Below are 13,838 nucleotides of genomic sequence, written 5' to 3'. Positions count from 1 at the left end.
GTGGGAAAAATAAGAAATGTCTGAAATGAAAGTTACACCCACAGTGACATGGATTGCTAGAGAGGGAAATGTTAAATTAGCAAACAGTGATTGATCATAAAATAAAGTCTGCTCTTGATAATTATTTTCTTTAGGACTGTGATTATAGCAGGAAGTAGGAATGATTTCTGAAGCGTAGTTACAAACAAATCTGTGAAAAATGTGTTATTTCAAATTTGGGGTTATTTTTCTGTCACATCTGCCTATTTCTTTTGTTCTCCTTTGCTTACTTCACTGTGCAGTGCAAACTGGAATTCCAGGCTTGCTCTACAGGGAAGACCATCTCACTGAAGTGTGAGGGACCCTGCCCCTGCCTTCCAGGCCAGGAGGTAATCAAACCAAGAAATGACAAAAATGGTAAGTTTGGTTTCTTTACTTTGGCTGTTTTTCTGTCTAAAAGACAAAACACTATATGCACCGATCCTCTGAAGTCTTCATCTGAAAGAACCTGGCCCAATGCATAATTTGGAAAGGCAAAGACAAAGCTGCAACATGCAAAAGGAAATATACAGTAAGTGTCTGGACAGCATGGATACCAAGCAGCTATGAAGGCAGCCTGGTTTCATGCACTCAATGTCTGCAATGAACTGGAGCATCAAGCAAACCAAGCTGGGAGCCGAAATAACCACAGCAGATGTTGAAGCAGATGAATCTTAAGCATGCACCAAAATGCAGCCAGCATTTCATCGGCTTTGATTTCTGAAGTTAGTAAATTCCACCATTGAAGAAGAAGTATGGAGAATGTATGGGCTCTGAAAGTGGGAGGATTGAGAGAAGAATTGTGAATCTCTGGCAGAAAAATAGGAACTTAAAGAGCAGTAGAGGTTGAAGCAAGCAATAAGTGACTGAACATACTGTACATAAGAGCCGAGTTGCTGAGAGAGCAGTAAGCATGGACTGGGGTTATGAATACCAGAGGCAATGGGGAGCCCATTAAGCCACTCCAGTAAGGAAAAAAAAGCAAAACACATAATTTTGGTTTTGTAGTGGACAGAGCTTTGGCAGGAGAAAAAAAAACTAGGCCTGACATTTTGCAATTAGTTCATACACATTCGCCCATGCAAAATAAAAAGGTAATTATTTGATAGTTATCATTTTAAATAAAGGGTGAATACCAACTTCTGATCAGACTGAAAAGGCAATTAGAAACTGTCAAAATAGGCAAAAGCTGTCATTAATAGATGAATGTTTTGGTATGGTATTTGGTGTCCTGCAAAACCCAAACATTGAAAATGACCAGTCCAAGTTATCATACTGTACAATGACAGCTATTTATTAAGAGAAAATAAATCTACAGTCATTGGTAAGAGATTGTTTGGTTTTCTGATAGATTTGAATAAAGCAGGGTTCTTATTGCAGTGGGGCAGCCAGACTTTATTTTGTATTTTATCAGGAGGCATGTACCAGGTAAAATTCCTGTAGTAAAAATAAATGGTTTTTATGGAGGATCAGATGATGCAAGGTTTGCAAGACAGCTAGTGATATTATCATTGTATGAACCGTGCAGTATGATTTATTTTCCTGTTTCTGGTTCTTTCCTGGTGTCAGTGATATCATATATAGACAAAGCAGTCCTAGGCGACTCAGTAGAAACTTTAATGACGCATTACATTTGTTATTATTATAAAAATGCTGCCATTAGCTGCTCGTTCTGGGACATCAAAAGACACTAAGGCTTGAGATTGCCAAATTAAAATCATGCATTGATATGAGTGATAGTAATAGAGGGCAGTGAAATTTCAGTATAAAGATTATATACTGATTATTGGAGATAATGCAGTAGGCCTGTTTAAGCTGACATTTTCAATAGGGTCATAATGAGGTTCTTAAGCACTAATGTTGTGAGAATAGGATGACCCAATATTAATTACACTGACTGAGAATAAGCTGAATCTCTTCATTCAGTAGCATTGTACAGTATTTCCAATATACCATATGTAGAGAAAATTCAATAATAAGTTATTGTTAACTTTATATTTCAGTTATGAGACAGTTAGAAATGGTATATCTAATTTACTAACAAGACTTATAATGAGGAATTTGTGCAAGTATTATAAACCTCTGTTGTTTTATGTCTAAATATAGATGTTTTTAAAAGTTGTATATAATTTTAAGGTTTGTAGTGAAGACTCTTGCAAATGTTTTTTTTTATTTTAAAGAAGTTACATTTTTTTCTAAACAGTTGAAGTTGGGCCTTTGAATATTATGTTTTAATTTAATTTAAACCATCTAAAATTAATGTAAAGCAAAAAAAACATCTATTATAGATGGAAAATCTGAATTTGAATGCTGACCCAAACAATGATGAATCTTATACACAATGGCAAAGGCAAATACTTATACTGTCTCTTATAATTAAGCTCCTGATCTTCTTGAACTTCATTATTCTAAATAGAGCTTTGGTGATGGGCGCTTCAGTGGCACAACAGATATTTCCTGGATGAAGATCAAAGTTCACAAATGTAATTTTACTTTGGTAGCACTATTTTACATAATAATGGATCCTGAGAGCTCAACAAAAAATTAGTAACATTCTGCTAAACATAAAAAAAAGATAAATAGTATTAAATGTCTTAGCTCAGACAGACAACAGAATTGTGATGATAAAATTAGTCAGACGTAAAATTTGTTTCAGGGTGAAATTTATTCCTGCCTTCACATGCAGAGAATAATTTTGTGCCAAATATAGCCACTGGTAGTCATCAATGCAAATGGCTGGTTTGCATTTTTTTTTTCAATGTAAAGATTTATTTGTCATTGTCTGCATATGTCACGCCCTCTACAGCTAGAGGGCACTCCTATTCTGTCCTGTTCCTTGTTTTCCTGTGCTTTGCTTGTCCTTCCGGTGTGTCTTTGTTTGGGGCTATATATTTCTGGGTCACCCTTTCCTCCTCTCTCAGCATTGAGGGTTCGGATGTCTTGAGACGTGCCTAACACCAGGTCGTCTCCTCCGCGGCCTGAGGGCATAGATTTCTACCCGACATCGTCTGACCTCCTGAGCCCTGGCTAACCCTCCTTTTGCCGCTACGCATAGGGTCTTTTTTGCTCTCCTGCTATTCCATGGCATGCCTCTCCGACATCCGTGACAGCATTGAGTTTAGTTCCCAAGTCTGGGTCCTTCTTCTCTTTCACTGCATATAACCCTTAAATAAGCTAGTGTTCATGACGTCTCTATTCAATGAAGAAAAATGCAGTTAACCCCAATTATGAATTGAAGTTTGTCTTTAACAAATTATTTGAGCTTGAGTATGCATTAAAAAGTACCAAGTCCACAGAAAATAATTTAAATAATGTAAAGATCACACAAGTAGTTTTTTTTTCTTTAACTTCAGCTCTTTAACTTCTGGTTTTCAAATCAGTTTAGATCAAAAGACAACCAAGAAAAAGATATTAAAGGTCTTAAAGCGATCATTACGCTCAAAATATGTTTGATTTTGAAAAATATTTATCGCTAAAGTAAGGTTTATCTTTTTATTGTATAATACTTTGAAATTTACAGCAGCAGAATTATTATTCAAATCATTACTATTAAATTATTCATTTCACAATTTTGATTTTTTTTTTATTGTTTCACGACAGAAAAGTGGCAAATACTGTGCTCTGGAAACCTTTGTTAATTTGTATGTGAAATGCAAAGATACAGTACTTCACAGTGATATTAACTTTGTCTTTCTTGTAACTATGACCTGGTATAAACATTTTAAAACATGATGATTATTTTCTGGAAATGATTGATTTTACATTTGATCATTTAAGATGATCTCTCAAAGCTTACTGCATGTGATAAGTAGGAGAATTTAACATTTATTTTAATGGCACTGTATATCCACAGTTTAGTTTTTAGTTTTAAGACCCAGTTCTCCAGAAAGCACTTCCTTTGAAATACACATGTGCAACACCATCAACGTTATTTTCACACTGAAGAGCCCACAGTGTACACAATAGATGAGACATTGATTGAAAAAGTAATAAACTCTCAGTAGTGCCACTGCAAGCTCATTGGTACCTGACAAGTCACAGACAGGGTCTCTGTTGTGCAATGATCCAAAAATGCCCTGGCCAACTCAAACCTGCAATATCAGTTAAAGGAATCTCAGGCAAAATCACGCAGTGACTAAGACCACATTCAAATAGGACCATAGGATTCTATCGCTGCTAGCAGAACCATTTTTGCTAAACAAATTAATACTTTACTGAGTTTTTTCATCCCTTCCTTGGACTTCAGCCTGGTACATAAACTTTAGAGCCTAATGTGAGATTTCACAGAACATTTAGCACCTAAATCATAATTACAAGCCAGTGCTGTTAACTGAAACAGAATGTTATTATTACTTTTTAGTACTTTTAGTAATTGTTTTACCATGTTATAAAAGTGGTCCTTTAAGATGCACAGGTCTAGGCATATGCAATGGGAACATTTGTTTTACGATCACAAAGATAGCAGGAGAGATCTATCAACTGCTGAGCTAGTGAAATGCACAGCATTTGTACATTCAGGCCAGACAAACTATCAGGCATAGCAAATTCACAGCAGCATGGTATGTTTAAAGGATTTTTTAATTGGACACCGAAGGTTGCATTTTGTTTTTGTTTTTGCTAATGTTCCTTTTGGTAGTATTTCAGTCTGGAGAATTTCAATGAAACTTTAATTTACTAATAAAACACAAACATGTAAATTTACACATTAATTTATGTTAACTTGCCTTGCATATGCAAAATACCAGGATTATGAGAGTAAAACATTTCTTCTTTACTGTAAATTATTTTAATAATCTGGAAATTACATAAAGTAATGAGAACAACATCATAGAAAGGTCAAACATTAGCCTTTCAAAGAATTCAAATGTAACAAACAAATGTTTCAGATAACTGAATGCATAAGAGGGCAACAAAAAACCTTTTATTTCAAAATGTCGTTAGCAGGCAATCTCCTGAAGAGGAAAGTCTCTGTTGATGTTACAAAATGAGTAATAAGCAACAAAAGGGTACATTACAGCTGCTGAATGAAATTGAAGTCTTGCAATATGAAAGACTGACTCTCAGGATAATAAAATGAAAAAAAGGGGAACATTCTTTGTTGGAAAGAACAGAAATAAGCACTGCTGTGCTTGCGTTGCAAGGATTTAATGTTATTTTGTCTCTCTCCAACAGTTTCGACAAGAAAATCACCATAGATTAAAAAAAAACAAAAGCTTTTAACCATTAAACTCTAGTTCCATTAAACCCAGTGACAGTTTTGTAAAATACATAGATTTTCTCTTGAGCCCCCTCCAATCCAAAATAAATATCCATTCCATGGGTAAAGCCTGTACTGTTCAGTTTATATATGTGTTCCCTGAAATCCTCCAGAATGATGATTCTTCCCCCTGGATATGTTACTCTGCAGCAGTCTACATAAGTGCTTCTAGGCTGTCTAGTGGTCTCTTACAGAAGATCATTATTTAGTTTTCCACCTGAATGGCTAACAATGAAGTAGATCTACTGTGCCTACTGAGGTGCATTTAGACCTGTAGGACAGAACACCCCACCCAAACCCTATACAGTACAAATATAAGCCCATGAACAAAAAAATCCATGCCCTTCCAAATCAGTGTTAATCGAATGGCTGTGGCAAAGACAGTCATATTAGTGATAATACAGAGTGACCTGTCTGCCCATAATGTAAATGACTAAATAAACAGATATCATACAGTATACAGTATCAAAGATCCTATCCTGCAAGGTCTAGCCTGTATCGCCTCTTTATGATTTAAGGCAGAAAAAAATAGGTAAAGTGACACTTGGATTAATGAGTCGTTATTTCCTGTATATTAATTTTAAATTACTATCTAATGTAATTGCAATACCTCTTTGGTGACAATGAAAACAAATCGGTAATAATCAAAGAAAATTGGAACACATTAGTTTTTTTTAGACTTCAATCCATTAGTCATCTATTCAGTGCTCAAGCACTGTTGAAGCAGTGGCAACCCTTTTGTGCTAATTAATTAATTTCATTAGTTCCATTGCTGCCTAATAGGGAATTTCTTCAGCAGTATGGCATCATCTGTTTGAGTTTCTTTGGCTTATTGGCAGTATTTTTTGTACGTGCTTGAGAACGGTCATTCAAAACAGTTGTCAAAGTGTTGACACAAAGGGATGAAAAAGCATTGATTTCAAGGAAAAGATAAATTTTAGTTTTTAATCCTAAGAAACTTTAAAACTTCATTTAAATCATTAATTTGCTTGAATTCCCTTAGGAAATTATTGATATTTAATCACATCAGCATTTTGAGCAGTGGCCCTATATTTTTACAGCTTCTTTAAATCACATCATGACTCACCTGTAATAACACCTACTGTACATTTTAAATAACAGCTCTTTTATGCTTCAGCTATAAGTCACATATATTTCTTTTTCAAAAATTGCAGAATGCTGCCCTTATCTCATAATTCTTTTATAGCTAGATAACCTTATCCTCAGTAATGCTTGGCTAGATGTTGACCAGTAATTCAAATAAGAGTTGTCTCAAAACTATATCACATTCTGTACTTCATGACAGAAGTGCTCCAAGCAAGCTCCAGCTCTTTCCAGTTTTTCTGATACAAGTGGACATTTCCCTTTCTTTACATATACATTTCCAGAACACATGTGAGCACCCATGTGAGAAAATTAACAGTTAAGATGCACAGAGAGAAACAGATTCAGTAATGAAATCTGTAAATACCTCACTTCTTCTCTACAGATCTTTAACATTCTATAAATCTAAACTTTGTTTTTTTTTACTTTCAATGTATTTCAAAGTTCTACAGGGATATAAGGTTATCTTCTTTTAATTTTCACACTGACAAAGTTTTCAGTGGTTTCTATGATAATGATGCCTGACAGCAAGTCAATTGGTGTCAATTTAGCTCTTCTAAGGAGGATTACATTGTAGAAAAGATAGTTTAATAAGCTTTGTAAGGAATATAAAACTTCATTGGTAGACTGTTCTACGTGTGATTAGAATCTGATGAGCCATATTAAAAAATGAAGCACTCAGTCATCATGGCAGTCATAAAATATGATGTGTGTAATGTCTATTGCCAATTTCCATATTTCTAAAACCATAATAAACATATGCATTATAAATACACTGCATTATAGACCTAGTCTGATTTGTAAAGCTGCATTTTAATATAGTAGCTCAGTGATGCAGTGAAGCTCAAAATTAAGGTAAAGAGATTAATCTAATGTCAGAGTCTAGCTTTCAACAAAGGTACCAAATGGCTGTTTTGAAGTGCTTCACTGTGGTGAAGTCCACTGTACTTTCACAAGGAAGTCTTAATTCAGTATAACTATATACTACGCAGTAATTACTAGTACAGTTATTACTGTAATAAGTAACATTCACTAGTCAAACACAGGACAGAATACAGTAATTTATGTTTGAAACTGGGGAAGATGAAAGACTTGGAAATCAAGTCTCAGTTTCAAATCAATTTCATATTTAGTTTTTTGTCAAAATTAAAACACCTGTACTGGAGATTGGAAGTAAAACAAATGATATTCCCTCAGTTGGATATGTGTTTTTCTCTAAAGTTATTGTTAATCTACTTTACTTCTGAAGCATGTGCACAAATCGGCCAGAACTCTCATAAACAGGCTTTGGGTTCAAATCAAGGATGGAGATTAATACATGATTTTAATAAGGAAATTCCCTTACCTATATCAGCATCACTATTACCACAGACAGAATGACATGAACATTTGTTTGATGTCTTTCCATTGTTTACCGAAGTAATTGAGACCAACTTACTATACTTCTTATCTAATCCCAGTGGAAATACAGGTAAGGACAATAAACTTCACCATGACATTGTAAAAGTCTACTACAGGGTTGAAGTTAAACATTCCTCCTTCTCATTTTACTCTTTCGTCTATTACTTAATCTCTAAAAGCAATATCCAGTTCATGCTTCTGCAGTAGGAAAGTACAGTTTGAGACAATTTTGATAAAATCACTCGTTTGGAATTCATTAATTCACCAAATTTGGTATCTTCAAATGAAAGTTCTACATTAAAAATATGGGAAATATGTCTGCATTACACTTGTTTTAATTAAAGCTGAATCTGTATCTGTTCTGCATGTGTTTTTTTATGATGCAGAATATAGTGATTATATTATAGGGAAAAATAACATTACACTATGCATATGATCCCACCCTCCACCCCTTCAAAACCAGTGTGTTATAAGCCTCAGCACTACAGACTTAAACAGTTTTTAAAAGCAGCATTGATTAGATTGTGTGCATTCTGTAAGCACTTCCCTTTTTGCCATGTTACTGTTAGAAGCGTCATCATGGGTAGCTTTAGTTGTGTTTCTACATAGAGGACTTTTGAGACCCCACAGGTCTGCTGATTGATGTGCACAAAGGTCTAAAGGTGAAAGCTCTTTGGCTTTAAACTTGCTTTGTTAAATAAACTGCCAGTACTCATAATTGTGCCTTTTTAACTGACAAGTAAATGAGGAACACTCTGTGGTTGTTGTTGCAGGTGTCAATATACCTTTTAGCTGACTGCTAGCTTTTCAGTTTGTGCCCCAAAACCTAACTATTATGTGAGGAGCCTTGAAATACCTGATTCTTTGCATTTCAAGACTTTTTTCCCTCTTTTTTCAAAGGCTCTTATGTGACACAAAAGGAGCATTGTACCCATTTGAAGATTTTCTTGTGTAAACTGTAAAAAAGGTGAAAGTTGCATAAGCAGCCATCCTCCTGGATTGTAATGTTTTAATACTGTATGTAGCATAAGTAGTCCATCCATCCATTTTCTAACCACCATTCAATTCCGGATTGTAGGGAAGACGGAGCTTATCCTGGTAAGCAAGAGGTGCAAGGCAGGATACACCCTAGACAGGACTCCAGTCCATTGTAGGGCTGACACACAGACACATACACACTCAATTTTCCTATTGGCTAATGATCTTACCAGTATTTGGGAGTAAACCCACATGCACATGGACAGATACACAAATAGCTCTCCAGGTATTTAATGGAACCCAGGGCCCCAGCTCTGTGAGAAAGCAAGGTTAACTACAGCGCCATTGTGCCACCCAGCTTAAGAAGTATTTCTCAATTACTGTATATGCCAGTCAGGAATGTTCCCAATAGAGAACTGTGAGTCTCTGAACCCAAAAGAATGAGGCCATTGACACTTCATTCTTCTATGAAGGTGTTCCTCATAGCTTACGGTATTTTATGGAAATGAATAGTTTGCTCTAATATACCATGTGAACAGTGAAAATTGCATATACTGTACAGTATGTGTGTTTTAAAAAGAAACATCTTTAAAGTTTATGGGCATTTTTAAGAAAGCAGTTGGACATGGGGCAATTAGTCCTAGGAGATGGATGAATGTCCAAAGTGGAATGTAAACTCGACCTGAGTCACTGGGGGTTAATGAAAATTGACATTAAATAGTTCTTCAACTTTCACAGTGCTAAGCAGGGCAACATTAATAGTTTAAAGAGGTTTCTAATTCCATCTAAATTGATATACATGTCAACATTAGCAGCCACATAAAACAGTATTGTCCTTATAAAGGCTCATCTATACTGTAGGATGACATGGCTAACATAAAGAAGTGAAACAGACATGTATTTAAAACATGTCATGAACAGGTTTATTATGAATTTTAATAGCCTCAGTATTGTGAAAGATTAATAATAATAATAATTCCCTACACTTTTTTAGCACTTTTCTCAACACTCCACTCAAAGCGCTTTACAGGTAATGGGGACTCCACCACCACAAATGTGCAGCCCCACATGGATAATGTGACAGCACTACACTTCAGCTCTCAGTGGGGAGGAGAACAGAGTAATGAAGCCAATTCATAGATGGGGATTATTAGGAGGCCGTGATTGAGAAAGGCCAGTGGGAAATTTGGCCAGGATGCCTGAGTAACACAACTACTTTTTTTGAGAAACACATTGAGATTTTTAATGACCACAGAGAGTCAGGACCTTGGTTTTAGGTCTTACCCGAAGGATGGCACCTCTTTGCAGTATAGTGTTCTCTTAACTGTACTGGGACATTAAGTCCCACATAGACTGCAGGGTGAGCACCCACTACTGGTCCCCTAATATCTCTTACATTAGTTTTTCCCAGGAGGTCTCCCATCCTGGTAATAACCAGGCTCACACCTGCCTAGCTTCAGTGGGTTGCAGGGTGAAATGGCGGCCAGCACATGTACTGTACTGGGCACATAAAGGAGATATACAGTATACAGTAGAATGTATATGTGTATATTCTACTGTTTATCTCCTTTATTTGCCCAAAAAAGACAAAAAATGTCTGTAAACAACAGAGAGTGCCAATATCACGATAGTTTTGCTCTTTCAGTAGATGCAAGCACTGAGCGTTTGCACCATGTACCATAGCTAGAGTCAGCTGATGCTAATGTTTCTATTTTTTCACAAACTCCAAATCCAACCTTACAAGTTCACTCAAAATAGAAAAATTGTGCTAAAATATATTTATAGAACTGTCTGCTACTTCTCTAAATTATTCAGAAATGCTTCTAAAATCTGAGAATCAAATTGTCTCATAGCACTTTACTAAGTGCATGGCTAGAATTTATTTCAGTCAGATGTTTGAAAGTTGGTGAGTTCCTAGAAGTTATCTTATCTGTACAATAATACCTTCTAAATAAGGCTACTTTAGGTTCCAGTATTAAAAATAAGTCTCATTCACTTAAACTTTTAAATTTTTAATGTGTAAAAAGCATGCTTGGGTTTTCAGTGTGTAATCCAGTCTCCTTCCATCACCTACAGATATACAGGTTAGATTTGCCTGTTCTCCTGAAAGTTTAACTGCCCACGAGAAAGAGGGCTGGTATTGTTACCCAACCTTGAGTGAAAGGGGTTTGGTGCCTCTCTCCCCTATGTCTTTCTCATAGGAAAAAATGTTCCACAACACAATACAATACATCTTGTTTGGCTCTTAAGAGGAAATCAGAAATACTGTCAAGAATCAACTATATTAACCCTGTAACCTTTGAACTTGTATTAAGAGGAGTTTTATCATGCTGTAGGTACTGGCAACATTTTGCTTATAAGACCATCTTCCATTTGAGGAAAACATGCTGTCACAGAAGCTGCTTCTGAAACAGCAGTCGTTGGGTAGAGGGTAGTATTCTTCTATGTCATTTTATTTATTCAGTATCATGCCAGTGTTCAAGTTAAAATAGATACATTACATGTGTTAGTTCTCATTCAGTAGGTGGATGCCCCTGATAATATATAATCAGAGTGAGTAACATGTTAACACCATGACTTTCTTATCTCTCGGCTATTGCTATGAATTATCCATGATAAATGGAAGATTTCCCGGGTTTGTATTCTGCAGTGGCTGTCATAATGGTAATCCATGGTATTGTCAGAGAGCATTACTTCCTAGATCAGCAAATTTAAATAAACATTAAAGGTTATTGTAACTTTTAGATTTTTAAAGTGACAAGTTATTTAAGCATCTTTTTCCTTGCATGCCATTTATTTAGTACTGTATTTCCAGATGACTAGTTGAACAGGTTTAAGTGAAATGGTGTTTTTAAACAAGCTGTCAGGAAAAGCCCGTTATGAGAGCTTGTTTTGATAGCACAGAAATTACACCCACCCATCTAGCTCTGCTTTGTCAGTTCAACCAATGAAAATCTCCAAAGGCATTTTAGGAAGATAAGACTGTGCATTGTCAAAACAAATGACACATAAAGATCTAACTGCGTATAGTCACTCTTCTGGAACACTCCAAGCATGTCTAGTCCCAGCCAGCACTGATATTTCCAGATTTGTTCTGAAACGTGTTCTGAAAATGTTCAACTGTGTGGAAAAAACATGGATGCTGCAGATTGGATTTCTGACAACAAGGTCATAATGTTTCATTCTGATAAAAAATGTTCAAATGACAGGTATAAAAGATTCAGCTTTCAGTTAATCAGCAGTATTTAAATTTTAATGAAATTATTTTAACACCACATGTACAATTTATTTATTTTTTCTTTTTCTTTTATTATGCTGCTTTCTTTGTGTACTGTACATCTAGGCTTTGCTAAATTTGCATCATATTATAATTTTATACATTTAACATTATGACATTATATGTTCTATAGTACACATAGAAAACAACATACTGTATACAGTACATCAACATACAGTAGCTGTGGTGTGTGATTAAAGTTTCTTTTTCTACCCGAAGGTCTGGAAATAGCTGATAATATGGCATCTTTGATCCCTGATATCACTTTTACTTTACTTGTATTGAACACTGATGACTGATTCATCTTGTTGGTTAATGCAATGTGGAGACTGTAGCTCTTCTCAATTTTCTTTGCTATCACTTCAGTGTTCTAAACTATTTGATGATACGTGTGGGTTGCTACTGTGATTTATTTTCAGTGCTGTCTGATTTGCAGCTGTATACTGTAGCATATCAAGTCAGTTTATTCACAGTTGCTCAAGAAATTATTTTGTAAAGAAATGTAATGTCTTGGATCACCTGATGTATTTTTGCATGTACTTTAAAAACATTAAGAAAATACAAATTCTTTTGGTTGCTTTTTTAATTTTTATTATAAAATACATTTTATAATATTTATACTGTATATCAATTCCATATGTTAATATTATGTCTGCAACAGATTCTGTCTGCCTGGAAATGATCTAAAACAGTTAATACAAACTTGTAATAGGTTTAGATTAGCAGTGAAACATTTTCTTTCTGATAATATATTTAGACAGCAGATGGAAATGTGTACAATCTCACTTTATATATTATTGTCTTCAATTTATAAGTTATTTAATATATGAGTAATTTGCTATTCTATACCTACTTTTCAGTATCCTAAAAATACAAATGTGCAATATTTTAAAATAGTTTAAACTTCCATCTTTTAGAAATACAAAAAAATTGACACAGAAAAATCACCAATTTAAAAAGTACATACTCAACTCAAGACATACAGTACTACTAAAGTGGTCATTGGCAATGCTTATACACCTGTCATTGACCCTACAGTTTTCTTATAATAATAATCCCACACACTTTCCAAAGGATTGCAAAACACTTCACTCATAGGAGGGCAGCCACTTTATCCTCCACTGAAGTGGACAACCTTCCTGTGTGACTCATGGCAACCATTATTAGCACTGGGAGCCGCACTACACAACAGATTGTTCAGCATAGGTAGAAGCACTAGACTTCACTTGAATTAAGAAGCCAATTTTAATAGACCAAATTATGCCTGGCTAAAGTGTAATGTAGTCTGGATACCCTACAAACATAGTTGTGATTTAATGTGTGATTAAAATGTAAGCACCTCCTCAGCATTATTGATCACCATAATTGGTTTTGGATTGGAAATTGGGGTCCAGATGGAAGAGTGTCACATGCTGTTCCAAAATGTCACTTACAGCAGGACCCAATTTTCCAATATTCACTAGACATCCCCCATCTCAGTGCTGAACTGGCTCAGCCTTGTTTAGCATTTGAGATCTGATAAGATCAGGCTATAATGTCTCAAAAGTGCTTTAGCAGAATGTTAAAATGTTAAATTTGTGTTTTAAAATTCCATATCTATTCACTTCTTAATATTATATTCAAAAGCATACTGTGTAAACACCACACATATTCCTTTGTGTTTCTAACCATTGTACAGTACTTTAGTCCCTTGATATCTAAGCAACAGCAGTCCTTAGCAGACAGACACAATGAACATGTTTGTGCCAATTCCAACATACATTTTTTCACCAGAGCCTAAGTTTTGACTTTTGTTCACTGTCC

Source organism: Atractosteus spatula, chromosome 14 (assembly GCF_055471065.1).
Source record: "Atractosteus spatula isolate fAtrSpa1 chromosome 14, fAtrSpa1.hap1, whole genome shotgun sequence".
Lineage (NCBI taxonomy): Eukaryota > Metazoa > Chordata > Actinopteri > Semionotiformes > Lepisosteidae > Atractosteus > Atractosteus spatula.
Note: the sequence above shows the minus strand (reverse complement) of the source record.